Source organism: Taudactylus pleione, unplaced genomic scaffold, assembly GCF_031769625.1.
Source record: "Taudactylus pleione unplaced genomic scaffold, aTauple2 ptg000202l, whole genome shotgun sequence".
Taxonomy (NCBI): Eukaryota; Metazoa; Chordata; class Amphibia; order Anura; family Myobatrachidae; genus Taudactylus; species Taudactylus pleione.
Genome location: NW_028284604.1, coordinates 10,628,812 through 10,644,958, shown reverse-complemented (window position 1 = coordinate 10,644,958; position 16,147 = coordinate 10,628,812). Strand labels below are relative to the sequence as shown.

Sequence of the window (16,147 nt, the reverse complement as noted above, 5' to 3'; positions counted from 1 at the left end):
AGGGAGGGTGCACAGGGGGTGACAGGAACAGTGTGCTCACCATGCTGACTATGGCCGGACCCCCTGTGCCTGCGCTGCTGCAGTATTCAGGCATGGAGGGCCGGGATCACGTGACCGGCACAATAAAGGTTTTTTTTTTTTTCCTACAGTATCCTGCACTGCGCTGTAACTTCAGGGGTGCGCTGGAGAAGAGAGACTGTCAGTGAGGAGCCTGCAGCTGCTGTGAGGAGGAATAAGGAGAAGATTCAGATAAGTAAGGAAGAGACACAGGGAGGTTTTGGAGACACACAGATGGTGAGCTGACAATACAGAGACACAGGGGGAGGGAGGGCTGACACTATAGAGACACAGGGGGAGGGAGGGCTGACACTATAGAGACACACAGGGGAAGGGCTGACACTATAGAGACACAGGGGGAGGGAGGGCTGACACTATAGAGACACACAGGGGAAGGGCTGACACTATAGAGAGACACAGGGGGAGGGCTGACACTATAGAGACACACAGGGGAAGGGCTGACACTATAGAGACACACAGGGGAAGGGCTGACACTATAGAGACACACAGAGGGGGAGAGCTAACACTATAGAGACAGAGGGGGAGGGATGGCTGACACTATAGAGACACACAAGGGAAGGGCTGACACTATAGAGAAACACAGGGGGGAGGCTGAGACTATGGAGACTCTGGGTTAGCTGACACTATAGAGACACACATGGTGAGGGCTGACACCATAGAGAGACACAGGGGGAGGGCTGACACCATAGAGAGACACAGGGGGAGGGCTGACACCATAGAGAGATACAGGGGGAGGGCTGACACCATATGCTCTGTAATTGAGGCTATGGAGGGACATAGGGGGCTAGCTAAGACTATGGAGATATACAGGGGTGCTGAGGCTTCTGTAGAGACACAAATGGGGGCTCTGTGGCTATGGAGAGACACAGGAGGGAGTGGAGGCAAGCTGATGCTGCTGGGGAGAACTGAGGTTATGGAATACGTGGCGGGATGACACGCGGTGGCAAGAGGCTGTTGGAGAGACACAGTAGGGAAGAGGTTGGAGATTTTCCACAACTTTCACAAAAAGGCCGTATTCAATTAGAAGCGAAAACCAAAATCGGCCAAAAAGTTTTGCCTGTTGCCGCTTTTTGCCTGTTTGCATCTTATCTCCAAATTCAATTCCAGGACTTTTTTTGCCTAATCCGGACCTGATTCAGACCTGCTCGCTAAGCTGCGGCCACTCGCACTGACCGATAGTCACCCGTCTGTGCATGCATATAATTCGCAGTGCGCGTGCACAAGCCAGTCTCTGCGATGGGGAATCGTGTGCTCGAAGTACACAGACTGCCCGCTACTTTGAGTGACAGAATGTGCCATTTGAGGGTGGTAACAGGGGAAGGTGCTTGTGAACGGAGGAGTGGATGTGCACACAGAGGCATGTCTGAGTGTCCAAACTGAGTTTTGTGGGTGTGCATAATTTGCAAAGATGTATACTACTACACGTCACTTGGCTGTTTTTTACACTGAAGAGCTCGCAGTGGTTGCGGGTGGGTAGAGTCAACCACAAGCGCTGCGATCGCTTCCGATGGTCCACAATGTACCAATGTTTTAAGACACTTCCTGGAGATGAAGTGCGCTAGTGAGCGTGTAAAGACACGCTAATGGGCGTCTACATTGACAAAGTGATCGCTCGCCAAGACATAGTGGGCATGCTTATGCCTTGGCGTGCGATCACCTGCCATGCCGTCACTAACCCAAATTTGCATATGCTAGGAGCGAGCGACCGCAACTAGCGAGCGGGTCTGAATCAGGTGCTCAATGCAATGGAATAAGAGGAACAGTTTCTCCAATGAATGACAGGCAGAAAAAAAATCTCTATTTTGGGGTGCAAATGTAGGGAATTGACTCAGAGCCCTTTGGACACCCCCCAAAGGACAAATCAGCCAAAAAAATAAAAAAAATTACATCAGAATACCCCAAAAAAGACATGTCATTTTTGGGGCAAAGATGAAAAAAGTGGGGGGACAAGTATAAAAAGTAGGGGGCCTGTATAGATAAGGCAGGTGTTTTTAGGATTGCAGGTGCTTGCAGCAGGTGGATTTTTCACATTTTTTAAAAGTGTACTTTAGAAATACAAAAATATGCTAGCACCCGTTTTCAAGTACCCCAAATTTCACTGGACTATTTATTTTCCAGAAAAAATACTGTTTTCACCACTTTTACAAAAATGCCTCTAGAAAGCTTTTAACACAAATTAAGGACACAAAGTACTTTTATTAGGGCTAGTAGTACACATCTGTAATGATTTCCAGTGTCAGGGCATCTTATTTTTGGGTACAGACTGATTCCCCCAATCTAATCAGTACAGTCTGTTATGCATTCGCCTATTTGCGTTTTCGCCTCTCCGGCAATTGAATAGGGCAAATCGAGCCTTAGTTGGAAACAGCTGGGGCACATAATCTTCATTAGGACACATAGGGGTCTAGTTACTAAGCAGTGTTAGGAGACAGAGAGAAAAGTGATAAGGTACCAGCCAATCAGCTCCCAACTGTCATCTCAAAGGCTGTGTTTGAAAAATGACAGTTGGGAGCTGATTGGCTGGTACCTTATCACTTATCACTCTGTCTCCTAACACTGCTTAGTAACTAGACCCCAAATTCTTAAAAAATAAATATATACAGTATAACCTCTATTGTATGATGATGGTATTGGTTATATTCCTACATAAACAGGCATCTTCCATACCTTATGATTGCCTACATGTGGAGTGAATACAGACTGAAACATCATCTGGCGGAGGAGGATCACATGCTTTATATGTTCCCCATTGCAAAGCATCCACCAAATAGGTAAGAAAAGCCGACTGGCCTGTACCTAGACTAGCGGGAGGAAACATTAGCGTACTCGGCTCAAAGATTTCTGTTGCCGGCCCTGCTGTTGTCCGGGGATATTTCTGTTCATCTCCAGCCTCCGCCCCCAGGATCCATTGCTGTGCTGCTGCTAGAAGAGCTGCTGCTGGCAGTGGAGGCTGGAGACTTGCAGAATTGGTCCCTGCACTGGCCGAGGGGAATTTTCGGAGTCTGCCCCCCCTCAAACACCATCCCCCTCCCCCCAGCTGCAGGAGTGCAGGTAGGACCTATGCTGCTGCCTCATGGAGATGCAGTGGGGGAAGCACACACAGGGGGCAAAATCAAGGGACGGTCCTGACAAGAGGGGGAAGGTCCCCATGTCTTAAATTCCCTGGGCCCCCCTACGGCTTAATCCGACCCTGATTGCTTGAAAGAGATCTGCTAATCCCTCTTTGGCAGTCTTACTCCTCCTCCCCGCTGCCCATCACACTGTCTGTATATGCATGCATAGTGTCAGAAAAGGCAGAGATGTGATATTGTAGCTATTACTTCAATGTCAAGCTCTTCACCATGACAACCTTTTATTAGGGCTGGTGTCCTGGCAAGACATTTGTTATAAAAAGCTATGAAAAAACATGCTCTCTTTCCGCAATCTGAGAGTTCTGGAACAGGGCAATTTTCTGCTGTCTGCCAGCCGCGCCCAAAAACACATGACATCATGATGTCACGCCGAGAGGGCAGGTCCAGCAGTGCTATAGTCGCAAACCTAATGCAGATGCCATTGGGCAGCAACCGTGCTGCTCCCAGGGCCCTGCACCTGTACAGACCTGCAAAATTGTATAAGGTACTGAGGGGTCTATTTACTAAGCAGTGTTAGGAGTCAGAGGCCAGTATTCAATTTGAAGTGTTAAATCCGGATCCGCGTTAAGTTTCCACCGATTATGTCATTATCGCCTGTTTTGGTTTTACCCCGTATTCAATTTGAAAGACTTTCCGCCTAGGCGGAAAGTCAATGCAATGTAATAGGCGGTAAAGTATCGCCTATGAATGGCAGGCGTTAAAAAGTGCAGAATTGGGGTTTTGGGGTGCAACATTATGGGAACCCCCATGCAGCCTTCAGACAGTCCCCCAAAGGTAATCTGTATCAAAAAAATGTAAAAAAAACTTAAGGACACCACAAAAACTGACTTTGAAAAAGAGGGCGAAAAAAAAAAATGTTGGGGTACAAATTTAAAAACTAGCGAACTTGACTCTGGGGGGGGTCCCCAAGTATGCCCCAAGTGTTTTTTTGATTGCAGGTGTTTGCGGCAGGTGGATTTTTCACGATTTTGTCATCTTCACTTTTTCAACTTTAAATATGCTGACCCCCATTTTCAAGTACCCCAAATTTGCTGGGATAACTTATTTTCTGGAAAAAATACTCCTGAATACTATTCTGCATCAGGTATACAAAAACGCTATTTAGCAGCTATTGAGCCCATTTAAAAGCACCAAATGCCTTCAGCCAGCCAAATTGGGGGGTACCATAGTGAACCCCCATGTCAGAGCATCATTTGGGGGGTGTCAGGCTGATTTCCCCAAAACTGACAGTGCTTTCTGCTTAAGTGCAACAGGGAATTGGAAAGGGGTAGTATCTGGGTGCACTGGACGAGTAATATGTAATGAGTTACTAAAAATTAACTTTTATTAGTTATATATAAAATAGTTATAAGGTCCCTCTAAGGATTCGTAGACGGCAAAGTATTAAAAATAAAGATCAAAGAAAGACATGAGAATTAAAATAATATGCTAAGGGTCATGTCACTTATACCCCTTTTCCACCTAAATTCCGGGTCTGACCCGGAGTTGGAACAAAGTTCCTATCCGAATCAGACCCGGAATTTTGCCGGCGCTGACTCGGGATATTCCCGAGTCAGCGCCGCTCACACCGCTGTCGGGTCTGCATAGACCCGGCTTTTGCAGAGTGAAAGTGGACGCTTGGAGATGACGTCATCTCCAAGCGCCACTGAAGCCGGACCAATCGGCCGGCTAGCAGCGCACTCCAGGTCTTCGTGACCCGGAGTGCGCTGTTCCCATAGCAGGGTTTCCCGGGCTATGCCCGTTTTAAACCCTGCTAGTTACCTGGGTTGGATTGCCGGGTCACTCGACCCGGCGATCCAACCCTCTGCCCTTTTACACCAGGGAGCTGCCCGGGTTAACCTTTCAAAAACCCGGGTTTTAGCTCCGGTGTAAAAGGGGTATTAGTTGGGCAGATTCTCCTATCCACGGATCAATAATTATATCTGTCTGCAAATTTTATACATTTGTGTTCTTCAGAATGTGCAATCTTATTAAATGTACATGTGGCTCATGAAGATAATAAATATAATAATGTCTGAATACTTAGTTGTCTCCTTTCTGTAAGTCTTATAGACAACAAAAACAGTGGTAGCTCTTACTACCAGTGACTATCCTGTACAGTTTCTAGCACATATCTGCTAGATAAGTGGTAACAATTTAGCTAGTATCCAGTTGTAGCAAAAAGTGTTGCCATCTGGTTCTGAAATATTAGCAATTAATGTACCAATCTGTCACCACTGTACTCTTGATGTTAGTTAGCAATAGCTCATATCTGTTTCCATTATCTGTTTACTGCTGTTACTTAAACAGAAAATACAGGCTGACACAAGTGCTATCCAGCGACCTCCCCCTCAGGGAGTATGTACAATTAATTGACTCTCTGAGAAATCCTCTTAAATAATCGCAGTATCCAGGAGCATTGTTGGAACATGCTCTAATAGTATATATCACATATTGTCTAAAGCTAACAAACGTGACTAGCGTATTATTTGAACCTATTGGTGAACTAGTGATGTATAATCAAATCTAAGCATTGTTATAACACTGAATTAATTACTGTGCCAATATAGGCAAATGCTACACATGAAATAACCTATATCTGTATATAACCCTCGGGTGAGAAGGCGACGCTTAATACAACTTGTATGAACTCATATCCCCTGGCCACAAAACAGCAGGCATAAACAAATATTGCAGTATTACATGTATGAGCGTTGATGTAATATACTCCGCAGACACATATTATGTCCAAGTTAATGGATATGAGAAGTGCATTAAAGTGAATTAATATCACATTCTTGTAGCACTAAATTAATTGTTCTGCGAATAAAAGTGAATTAATATCACATTCTTGTAGAACTAAATTAATTGTTCTGAGAATAAAAGTGAATTAATATCACATTCTTGTAGCACTAAATTAATTGTTGTGCGAATAAAGATTAAAGTCACATAAGGAATAATTCATATCTGACCATACTCCCTGAGGGGGAGGTCGCTGGATAGCACTTGTGTCAGCCTGTATTTTCTGTTTAAGTAACAGCAGTAAACAGATAATGGAAACAGATATGAGCTATTGCTAACTAACATCAAGAGTACAGTGGTGACAGATTGGTACATTAATTGCTAATATTTCAGACCAGATGGCAACACTTTTTGCTACAACTGGATACTAGCTAAATTGTTACCACTTATCTAGCAGATATGTGCTAGAAACTGTACAGGATAGTCACTGGTAGTAAGAGCTACCACTGTTTTTGTTGTCTATAAGACTTACAGAAAGGAGACAACTAAGTATTCAGACATTATTGTATTTATTATCTTCATGAGCCACATTTACATTTAATAAGATTGCACATAATTATTGATCCGTGGATAGAAGAATCTGCCCAATTAAGTGACATGACCCTTAGCATATTATTTTAATTCTCATTTCTTTCTTTGATCTTTATTTCTAATACTTCGCCGTCTACGAATCCTTAGAGGGACCTTATAACTATTTTATATATTATACCCCTTTTCCACCAAAATTCCGGGTCTGATCCTGGGTTGGAACAGAGGGCCTGATTCAGACCCGGTCGCAAGCTCTGAGCGCTCGCAACCGGGTCGTTGGTGGCCCACAGCGCATGCGCACGACGGAGCCGGCTCCGTCGTGCGCATGCGCGAGACCCGGCTAGCGACGGGCAATCCGTCGCTTCGGGTCTCGCACCAAAGGGGGCGAGCTGTCGATGTTGAGTGACAGCTCGCCCCGTTTGGTGGGCGGGCTGGGGGGTGGCTGCCCAAATGGAGGCGTTCCCGAGGGAACGCTTGCCATTTGGGGGCGGCCCCACTGACATTACGAGTGGTGTCAGTGGAGAGCTTCTGGATCTGTTAGAGCTGAAAGCTCTCTGGGGCTTGCGATGAACAGAACCCTACCACAAGGGTCTCGTCGCAAGCCTGATGGTTGCGATGGTCTTGACCATCACGACCATCATCATGGCCGCTCGCTATAGCTGTGGGAGGTCACCCACAGCAATGCGAGCGGCCAGGAGGCCACTCCTAAAAAAACCAGCGCCCGCCCTGATTCAGAGAGAGCGCTCGCTTTTTGCGAGCGCCTCTGAATCAGGCCCAGAGTTCCTATCCAGATCAGACCCAGAATTTAGCCAGTGCCGACTCAGGATATTCCCGAGTTGGCGCCACTCACACCGAGTCGGGTCTGCATAGACCCGGCTTTCCCGGCGTGAAAGTGGACGCTTGGAGATGACATCATCTCCAAGAGCCACTGAAGCCGGACCAATCGGCTGGCTTGCAGCGCACTACAGGTCATCATGACCCGGAGTGCGCTGTTCTCAAAGCAGGGTTTCACGGGCTACGCCCGTGTTAAACCCTGCTATTTACCTGGGTTGGATTGCCGGGTCACTCGACCCGGCGATCCAACCCTCTCCCCTTTTACACCAAGGAGCTGCCCGGGTTAACCCTGCAAATACCCGGGTTTTAGCTCCGGTATAAACTGGGTATAACTAATAAAAGTTAATTTTTAGTAACTCATTACATATTACTCGACCAGTGCACCCAGATACTACCCCTTTTCCCATTCCCTGTTACACTCATAACTAACGGTAGTAGGTAGCACACCTCCTTTATACATGAATTATTAAGATAGAATATCTATCCATTTTGTAATTCTAAGGTGGTTATCGAGTAGAGTCTGTGCGGTGTTTTATATTTACAACATAGTACTTTCCGCTTGTTAAAGTATTGCCGGGTCCCGTTTACGCGTACTTTCAAATTAAATACGGGGTAAAGCATGCACGCGCGCGATACTTTTCTGCCTCCAAAACAGGCAAAGTCGGCGTTAAGTCCGGCCCGCGTTAACTTAACGCGGCTCGGCTCAAATTGAATATGGCTCAGAGTGAAAAGTAAAAAGAAAGTGATAAGGTGCCAGCCAATCAGCTCCCAACTGTCATCTCATAGGCTTTGTTTGAAAAATGACAGTTGGGAGCCGATTGGCTGGCACCATATCACTTTCTTATCACTTTTCACTCTGTATCCTAACACTGCTTAGTAAATAGACCCCTGTATAATAATTAACATGTTCTATTGCTCAGTAATGATACATTGGCCCTTAAAAGATTCACCTGTATGCAGGCTCTATTATACCCTCAATACTACCAATCATTACATGAGTAAAGTTGGACTTTTGTTTCTCTATTGGTGCTTTAAAGAGAATTGTTTTGTTTTTCCCATTGATGGACTTCAGCTTTATCCCCAACAACCTGTTTTCTCAAGACTGAGTGGCTTGGAAGGTTGCGATGTGTTCCTGATAGCATCCCCTGCCAAACTGTAATCTCCTAGAATCAACCGACATTGTGACATTCAATGCATGGACTCTGAGATACTTAAAAAACAAAGGGCCTGATCCAGCATGGATCGCATTTGCAACCACATACGCAGATTGTTGCGTACTGCGCATGCATAGGGACTGCACTGTGCGTGTGCGGCGATCGCACTGCAATTACGGACACACTGTGGAAACCATTGTAGAATGAGTGACAGGCCGTGAGCGTTTTGGGGTGGTGACGGGGGAGTTGTTGGAGAAATGCAGTCGTTGCATGGGCAGGCATAAATTAGCCACTGCGATTGCCTTCGCAGCTTGAGTACTCATGAGGGGCTGATGTTCTCCGATGTTACCAATGTATACGCAGGACTGCATATTTTGCAGATTCATTGCGAGTGATTACACAGCTGCAATTGCAGTTGCGATCCGTGCTGAATCAGGACCAAAGTCATCAAGGTTCATTTCCAGTCCATCAAATGTGTGCACTGGGTATTTGTAATCTGTATAAGTTCATTTGCACAGTTGAACCTGGTTTTACAGGGCAGCAAATGATGGCAGTAGGACTGTTACTTGTCACATATGTTAGGGATTAGTCACTTACACTTACCAAAGTACCAACATGCTTAAATAAGTTATGGTTTTGCAGTAGGAGACAATATGAATCCGATAAAGAGCGGAGAAGCCACGTTTACAGGGTCTTTCGATGCATTCTATGCAACAGGGAACTATTAGGCTCACTTTGACCAATTGAATAAAAACATTCAAACACACAAGAGACACATGTAATAATAGGAATGGGATTGATTTAAATCCTGACAGAGGATGCCCGACAGGATCAAGATCCCGTCTGAGTCAGGTAAGTACCCTAACCTCCCCTGTCTCCCCTAACCCCTCCCTTAGTGGTGCCTAACCCTAACCTCCCCCCTAGTGCCTAACCCTAACCTTCCCCCGGGGGTGCCTAACCCTAACTCCCCCTTACTGCTCCCAAACCCTCCCAGAGGGTGCCTAACCCTAACCTTACCCTGGGGCTGCCTAATCCTACCCCCCCCCTAGGGGTGCCTAACCCTAATCTCCCCGCAAACCTAACCCTAACCCATGAGACTCCCTAACCCCCCCCGCGCAGCTAACACTAAGGGCGCTCCGGACTTACCTTTGTTTGGGATGTTGACCTCAGCATCTCAGCATTGGGATTATGATAGGCATCGGTGTTTCGATGCCTATCATAAATCCCTAGCCGCCATTCTACTGTCGGGATTGTGACCGGCAGCAGCACATGAATACATCCCGTAATAATAGTCTCAATGTGTTTTCAGACATGACTAATTTTAGCCAAAAATAAACTTAAATTGATCAATATTTTAGGGAGGAAAGGGAAATGTTTAAATGAATACAGGGGGTGGACATAAATTGTTATCGGTTAAACTTTGAAGTGACAATTCCACCCTGTGCAATTGTATGTAATTCCAGATGCCTGGATTGTGCCACATCCCCACTCCTCCCACCATGGCCTCCGTCTCCTCTGATCTCCTAGAGCAGAAATAACAGAAAGAACATACTATATATTATTTGCATACACAAATAATTATTTAGTATACAGATTTCACATGTCGACACTGTGAACATGTCGACATTCTGCACATGTTGACATGGTCAATGTTGACATATTAACAATGACTATATCATAACTGTTGACATGTTGAAATTTTGACTACATTCTGGGACTGCTGGTTTTGCATATGAAGAACAAATCACAGAAATGATTGTTACAGGGTTATATTACAGTAAAAAAATGCTGTTTCTTTTCATATATTTACTAACTTCCCAAACAGAATATACTCATGTGATTGCTTTCAAGTGCAATTCTCTTGATTGATGATTGTGATTAATTTGTGTGCTTAGTGCAGATGTCAGCAGGGGCATCATTTGCTTTGCATTCCAATGAACTGTGAGTTTAGAAGACTGGCCTCCCTTGTTCCAACGTGTCTACACATGGTCTTTCATTACATTCTGTGACTTAATATTTTGCTGATAACTCAATGTTAAAATAAGCTTGTGATGTTTTATATTAGGAAATTATATATTAATGAATTACCAAAATATGAGTAGAAGACTAGTATGATGAGGTTAATTAATGTGAAGGATGTTTGATGGAATCTCTGCTGCAAGCCAATTTAATTTGCATAATACGCATAACACAACCTAGGCCCCCACATCACTGGGTAAAGCTGGGTATACAACTGACAGATATATTGGCCGATTTTTTAAAAATACTATGCGCCACAGGCTGCAAAAGGGGAAATTTGTTCCCCTCAGCAACTGGCCCAGGCCCATCCAACAGGGCCCAAGTAATTAGCACCCGCTCTCACCTAGGCTCCTCTGTGCCCATTTATGCTCTATACCCACACAGCTAATAGCCACACCTCCAGGGTGTCCAGCATGACCCTTTATTACAAGTAGAGATGCACACAGACCCCTGTTTTTGAGATTGGTTTTTAATCCTGGTTGTGTTTTGGTTTTGACAAAAGAATCCTCAATTGTTTTGATATTGGTTTTGGATTTCTTTAAAAATATATACAAACCACTAAAATCATGTAATTTGGGCCAGAGTCTAGCACAGGTGACTGGAGATTGAGTATTTAGTGGAAGGTAAAACATTTGTTTACTATAAGGAAATTCAAACTGAGCAATAGTCGCCAGAAGCTTCACAAGCATTGCATGCTATATTAGTGGGGCTAACGTGTCTATCACAGCTCAGGCTGTAATCAATGTTATATAGTCTGTATCTGTGGAGAAGCTGCTAGAGACGTTGAAGATGGATGGTCTTGCAAGATACAGAACATCAACGTATGTGACTAGTGGCTGTCCAAAATGAGATGTATGCTGCAGCCGTCATCTCCAGAAGAGTTTTGAGAAGCTGAAGCTGATACATCAGCATTTACTGAAGGAGCAAATGTTGAGTAAATCGAATGATCTATACTCCAATAAGGGGGAGTATGAAAGAGAGTCTCATTACCAGAGGGCACCTATTAGTATTTTGAGATAATCAACTGACTTCTTTATTCTCCATAATATTTTCACGTATTCATACTGTCACCATCACTACAGGAGCATAGTGGTGATAATCACGTGGAGACTTGTAACCTTGTCTTCATGCGGTCAGAATTTTGCTTTGTAGTGATACAATTTTGATTCAGGGCCAAAACACCCAGTAAGTACAGTAATATATGCTGCCTCTCAAACACACACAATCTTAGCAAAACCAATTATGAAAAGTGGTAGACAATGGAATTGTCCTTGGTCCCTCCTACCCAACCTTATGTTGTATACTAAAAAGAAAATGCACAATTAAACTAACCAAGCACTTCAGTGGGAAGGACTGTTGCTTTTGTGGCTGAAGGTGGTTTGTTTTGGCTCCACATAAGAAAACATTTTGGTGGTTTGGTTTAACTAAGCTACCAATAAGCTTAAGGCTAACACAGTTAATAATCCCTATAGTTCATGATGTCATCATCCTCACCATTACCCTCATCACTGTTGTTAATATCATCATCACTCAATATTAGCTCATCCTCACTGGAATCCACAACAAAGGTATCCTAATAGAATTTGTAGTTTTTATCCTCCCTGTATTCAAAGGGACTGTTAGATGCTAATCTGTACATGATCAATAAAATAATCCTTCACCCTTCTACTGATGATTACTGTATCCGATTTAGTTACGGTAGAGGTGTCAATATATGTAGGCAATTCTTTTAAGCCTGACCAGATCATAATGTTTCTCTGGTTGAGTTGACTCATCACCATCATCAGTGTGCCTGTTGGGAAAGGTCAGTTGTGTCCTGGCAGTAACATTTGCTGGAGAAACGAAAGCAGGAGAAACCCTTTGGCCCTGGTGAAGTGAATAAAGAACTTAGGGTCTTCACCTTGGATCGCAGTTGCTAATACGCATGCAATTGGCCCATTGTTCCTTTCTGCGCATGCATCGCAGTGTGTGTGTGCGAACTAGCTATTGAGATTGGGACTTTGATCGCAGAGGCTATGCAGACACTTTGCAGAATGATTGACAGTAAGCACCACTTGTAAGTGGTGACAGAGGGTGGTTGAGGAAATACAATTGTGTGCCAGTGCGTTTGCATGCCATTGCAGGGGCGTGCATAAATTAGCCACTGCGATCCCTTATGCAGTATGAGGTCCGTGCATCTTTTGGGGGGTATCAGGCTGATTTCCCCAAATCTGACAGCACTTCCCCCTGTTTCAGTTTCGCCGGGTGCCGTTTTCACCTACTTTCAAATTGAATACGGGGATACGCGGGGATGCACGTGACACTTTTCCACCTACAAAACAGGTGAAGTAGGCGGAAAGTCCGGGAGGCGAAAAAGTGTCGCCGGGTGAATCTAATTGAATACGGCTTTAAATCTATTTTGATGAAAATCTTTTCGTTTTTACTTTTATATTGACGGATTTCTGTTACCTCCCTATTTGTTTATCATTCCCCAGATTACCATATGTTATATATTCACAGCCTGTGATAAACATTCCCAGATGCATTATCACTTTACCTATCATTTTACAGCCAGTGACATTGCAAACATAGCACAGCAGATTCCACATGCAACAGGGAGCAATCCACACATGATCAGTGTAATCATACGTCCTGCTAATCCATGTGCTTCTCTGTAGAAATAGGAGCAATTGTGCATTGTGCCATTTTCCTCTTACTCAGTTTATAAATGACCATCATAGTTCTGTGATTGTGTGGCTGTCTACCTACCTTGAGCAGTCACCAATCAGATTCACACAATTCATCATTTATATTGCTAATTTCCAATCATATTTAGTTGGACTAAATTAAATTAAATAGAAAAAATATCAGGGCTGAATGAAATCGTATAAATTATTTCATTTAGCCCATGTTAGTTCAGGTGGAAAAAATGGGATTAAGGCAATGAACCTGATATTCAGTTAAGAGTATTGGTGCATACACACGTAACGATTTTTTTAACGATTATCGTTGATGACGTCGTTTACCGTTCAATCGTTGAAAAAATCGTTCAGTTTCTGAGTTATAACGATGAACGATTATCATTCATGCGCATTCCCGTTTGTTCATTCTGACTGACTGACCAACTGAACAATTTTCATTAAGAGAAGTTACAAAAATCATTTGTAGTTCAAAAAAATCGTTCATTACACTTTAAAAAATCTGACAGATAAGGAGCGATATCGTCTAGTGTGTCCCCGGCAGGATGTGCTCAATGTCGTTCATGACATTGAGCACACCCGCTGAACAATATCATTAACAATATCATTCAGCGCCGGGCTCTCTCCCCCATTCCCCAACATGCAGCAACCTGCTGATATCGTCAGGTGGGCCTGCATGTTTACCAAATGAACGATAATGACGAATGACCCGCGGGAACGAGCATCATCATTATCGTTCATTGTTTTGCTGTTAAAAATGGATGATAAAGTGGACGACTGAACGATAACGATATCGTTCAGTCGATAACGATGTGTACGCACCAATAATCTGACAGATAATCTGACAGAAAATTGTTCAGAAAATCGTTGGTAACAAAATTGATGTGTGTGTATGACCTAGCAGAAAAACAAACAAACCATGTTGCAATGCAAGGGGTGCAAATACAACCGTCCATTTGCTCACATACACTAGAAAATAGCCATTTGAACAATTGTTTTTTGTCCTTTTTTTCAGTGTTTAAAACCATATGATTGACTGTCATTTGCTCCCATACATTACCAGATTTTCATTCCAACCAGCCAAATTGGACAGATATCTGACAGAAAATTGTATACTGGATGGCCAGCTTAAATCTCTTTGCACATTTTAAATCTGCTCCACCTGCAGTGAAACATGGTTTTATGAAGGTGCAAAGTTTTTGCTTTCCTTGCTTTGCTCCATACTTACCAACAACATTTCCACTGTATTTTAGCCCTGCCACAAAAGGACCAGCTGACATCATGTCAGTGATTCTTTCGTTAACACAGGTGAGAGTATTGATAAGGACAAGGCTGGAGATCACTCTGTCATGCTGATTGAGTTAGAATAATAGACTGGAGGCTTTCAAAGGAAGGTGGAGCTTAAAATCATTGTTCTTCCTCTGTTAACCATGGTTACCTGCAAGGAAACATGTGCAGTCATCATTGCTTTGCACAAAAAGGGCTTCACAGGCAAGGATATAGTTGCTAGTAAGATTGCACCTAAATCAACCATTTATCAGATCATCAAGAACTGCAAGGGGGTTAGTTGTGAAGAAGGCATCAGGGCACCCAAGAACATCCAGCAAGCACCAGGACTGTCTCCTAAATTTGATTCAGCTGTGGGATTGAGACACCACTAGTGCAGAGCTTACTCAGGAATGGCAGCAGGCAGGTGTGAATGCATCTTCTCGCACAGTAAGGCAAAGACTTTTGGAGGATGGCCTGGTGTCAAGAAGAGCAGCAAAGTCGCCACTTCCCTCCAGGAAAAACATCAGGGACAGACTAATATTCTGCAAAAGGTAAAGGGATTGGACTGCTGAGGACTGGGGTAAAGTTATTTTCTATGATGAATCTTCTTTCAGATTGTTTGGGGCATCTGGAAAAACACTTGTCTGGAGAAGGAAAGGTGGGCGGTACCATCAGTCCTGTGTCATGCCAACAGTAAATCATCCTGAGACCATTCATGTGTGGGATTGGTTCTCAACCAAGGGAGTGGGATCACTAACAATTTGCCTAAGAACACAACCATGAATAAAGAATGGTACCAAAACATCCTCCAAGAGCAACTTCTCCCAACCATCCAAAAACAGTTTGGTGATGAACAATGCTTTTTCCAGCAAGATGAAGCAACTTGCAAAAGTTATAACTAAGTGGCTCGGGGAACAAAACAACAAAATTTTGGGTCCATGGCCAGGAAACTCAAACAAAAACCCACAAATTCTGACAAACTCCAAGCATTGATTTGAAAGAATGGGTGGTCATCAGTCAGTATGTGGCCCAGAAGTTGATTAACAGGGTGAATTGCAGAGGTCTTGAAAAAGAAGGGTCAACACTGCAAATATTGACTCTTTGTATAATCTTAATGTAATTGTCAATAAAAGCCTTTGACACTTATGAAATGCTTGTAAATTTTACTTCAGTATACACAGGCCCAGCGACAGAGGGGGACTAAGGGTACACCCGTACCGGGCCCCGGGATCCAGATGGTCCCAAAACAGGGCCGCGGACTCACTGTTGAAGCCGGCAGGCCACTGGGAGCCATAGCGCCGCCACTCAGCCCCTGCTCTGTCCCTTGTAGCCTGGCCCGGGCAGCGCTGGGCTCTTTCCGGTGGCTCAGCTACAGCCCTGGCCTGCTGACTGCTGTGCTGTCTGACCTTATGAGCTACGCGGTAGTGTGACATCATAGGTCACATCACAGCACATCTCTGCCCATCAGGCAGGCTGCGTTATGGAGAGGATTGGTGATGTTAGAGGAACAGGGGTGTTGGGCAGGAGAACAGGATGGGTGCTGGGGAAGAAGGTGATAGGGACTGGGGACAAAGGAAGGGGCTGGTTGCATTCGAAGGTGCTGGGGGCAGACGGTGACAGGCTGGGGGCAGAGAAAGGTGATGGGGGCTGGGGACAGAGGAAGGGCCTGGGGGCA

At 44.4% G+C, this 16,147-nt stretch overlaps 1 long non-coding RNA gene across 4 annotated transcripts in view; it reads left to right on the top strand.

The window, feature by feature from the left end:
* LOC148518124 (uncharacterized) overlaps positions 1–15,623 on the top strand; it is a 134,394-nt gene extending 118,771 nt beyond the window's left edge. For 2 of the 4 annotated variants that reach the window (XR_015879219.1, XR_015879218.1), the window contains 3 exons: positions 150–253; positions 2,733–2,849; positions 14,219–15,623. This is a non-coding gene — a long non-coding RNA (uncharacterized LOC148518124). Of the gene's footprint in view, positions 1–149; positions 254–2,732; positions 2,850–9,969; positions 10,066–14,218 lie in introns of those variants that run through there. The other 2 variants (XR_015879221.1, XR_015879222.1) reach the window with 2 other exon arrangements.
* The last annotated feature ends 524 nt before the right edge of the window (positions 15,624–16,147 follow it).